Genomic DNA, 2,841 nt, shown 5'->3' with positions numbered 1-2,841 from the left:
CGGTATATTACCGAATCTAACTAGTTTGGTACGGTACGGTTCGAGAAAACTGAACCGAATTGCCGACCTTTAAAGTTAATTACCAAAATGGTCCCTTGACTATAGCGAATTACCAATTTAGTCCTAAGTTAACGGTTGACTAACGGTCAAACAAACGGAGGACCAATTAAATTGGTTAAGATTTTTAAAGTTGAGGGACTTAATTGGTTAAAAAAATAGTCAAGGACTAAATTGATAATTTCATTATAGTCAAAGGACCATTTCGGTAATTAACTCTTTTTTAAGCAATATATATATGAATTAACTTAGAAGGACCAGGACTATGTGGTCCAATGGTATCCGGGTTGGACTTCCATTTGGAAGATTATAAGTTCGAGCCTCAGTGGAGGCGTTATTGGTTCTTTGTGTTTCAATAGGTTGAGAAAGTATATGAACAGATACTACAATGTAATAGAGCCAGTAACTTTCAAAAAAAAAAGAAAGAATTAACAAAAAAAAATTAACTTAGAAGGACCTTCAAAAAAAAAAAACTTAAGAGAATTTTGTTGTGCAGTTTATATGTGATGTATAGTAATCATTGTCAAATACGAATATACGATACATAAAAAAATATCATTATCTATCAATATATAATAATCTTAATTAATATCTAAATGAGATAAACTTTATCAAAAAGGGAAATTTGTTTATTTTAAAATCCTATTGCCGCGTGAGTTGAAACATCATTGTACCAAAAAAGCATGACATTATCATCACCCAAAAAAAAAAAAACAAAAACAAAAAACAAAAAAACATGACACTAAACATTATTGTATTTATAATTAATTGATTGTTAGTTATAAGACTGCCATATATTGGAGACGGATTTGCATAGCTTATTTATTTATTTATTTATTTTTGAGTACTATCAACTCTACCTATTACAATGTAATATTTGTTCAACATACTTTCTCTATCAATTATAATCCAAAGAGTTAATGATCCACCACTACTTTACTAGAGTTTGATCCTGACTTTCCCTCAAAGAGAGCTACAGAAGTGTGACAGCATAGCTTATTTTAAAATTCCTTTTGACAGTTCATCAATACCATTTAAGCACATAGGATTGTTACGTTGTTGAAATGGGAATACATTATTTATTTGTTTTGTTGGAATATATTTTAATTGAAAAACATAAGGTTAGTTTATTACCAGTGGCTACCACCTAGGGAGTTGACGCCGACTATCAACATAAATTAAAATTTCAATTATAATCAATTGATAAGTTCATAAATTAATTTGTTATGTTGAGGTCATTGATATGAGGCCAAAGTCAATTTTCGTATGCAGTAATTTTGCCTAAAGTAATTTATCCTTATTATTTGTTGTCAATTTTATTCTGATTTTATTATTTAAAGATAAATATGATTATTTATAGGTTCAAATTTAGTCGTTCAGCTTTTTATAAAGACAAAACTTAATCCAAAATGTTAAAAATACCTTCATATGCATGCAAAATAGTTGAGTTTGGGGACGTATTTACAAATCGGGGCATTTTTGGACATTTTGCACTAAATGTCATTAATTTGAAATAGCCGAGGTATTAAATTTTATCAAATTAATAATTAAGAATCAAAACTCATTCAAAAGCCATAAAAAAAATATCATTTTAGCTAAACGACCAAAAGTGATATCGCCCAATATTCAAATTTACAACCTTTAGCATGCTTTTGATGATACAAATCATTTCTACAACTAAAGGCTCAAATTATTAATAAAAGTATACATTGTCCAGGACCTTGTGGTCAAGTGGTATCAGTTTTTTTCTTTTAAATTTAGATATCAAAGGATTGATCCTTGACCCAATCTTTTGTTGTTGTTGGTTTTTTTTTTTTTTAAATAATAATTATTTTTACAAGATGATTTAGATGAGGCAACTTATATTTAGGAGTTCATTACAAAATTTAGAAGCGTTTAAACAAAAGAAAAGAAGGATATATATGTAGACGTATATGGCATGGATTATTTAAGAAGAAAATCAAATCAAAGATAGGCCAAATATATGAATATATATGATTAAAGAAAGATGATGAGGAATGAAATTGCAGCTTCCAATTCATTTCAGTTAACTAATTAATTAATATGTTGACTTGTTGGGCAGAAGCAGTTGCAACTGTGCAAGACAGGCAACTAACAGTTTGAGGGACGACAAAACATATTATTAAAAGGAATTGATGTTGGGAATCCATAAAGATAATCTACTATATTAATGCAGGTTTGTGTGTTGTGTTGTACTGTTGTGTTGTGTAAAGCAATGGTTAAACTAATACAGAAAGATCAGAGTTAGAAAAGGGTATTTAATTGTATATATATATGATATGATGATTCAGAGGAGACAGTTTGACCCACAAATTTTCTTTATTTTGCCACACATTTCACATCATCGATCTGATCTACTGCAACATATAAAATTAAAATGTCAGCTAATCCGCATTAGCCCTTAAGCATTTATCCACCCAAACCCTACTCTAATATCCGATTAGAACTGGTTGAAGAAATTTTTGCATTAAAAAAATGTTATGTATACTTTTTATTTTTGTGTGCAATAAATTCTGGTTTTATTATTAGGAAAGAAATAAATAGTTAATAATCATTTCATTTGTCTTGAAAGGGATGGTCAAGTGAGTGGAGTATGGTTCTTGAACTTAAATATTATAAGTTCAATTCTTACCAACACATCTTCGTTGAGTTTGTTACACTGGATATTTCTAGTACAATCTACATCTCATGCGTGTGGTTTTAGATAATTACATAAAAGTGAGGTTTACATAGTGCACACCCTCGATGATTACTTTTGTTGTA

This window comes from Ipomoea nil, unplaced genomic scaffold, assembly GCF_001879475.1.
Source record: "Ipomoea nil cultivar Tokyo-kokei standard unplaced genomic scaffold, Asagao_1.1 scaffold3069, whole genome shotgun sequence".
Taxonomy (NCBI): Eukaryota; Viridiplantae; Streptophyta; class Magnoliopsida; order Solanales; family Convolvulaceae; genus Ipomoea; species Ipomoea nil.
This window is presented reverse-complemented; position numbering follows the sequence as displayed.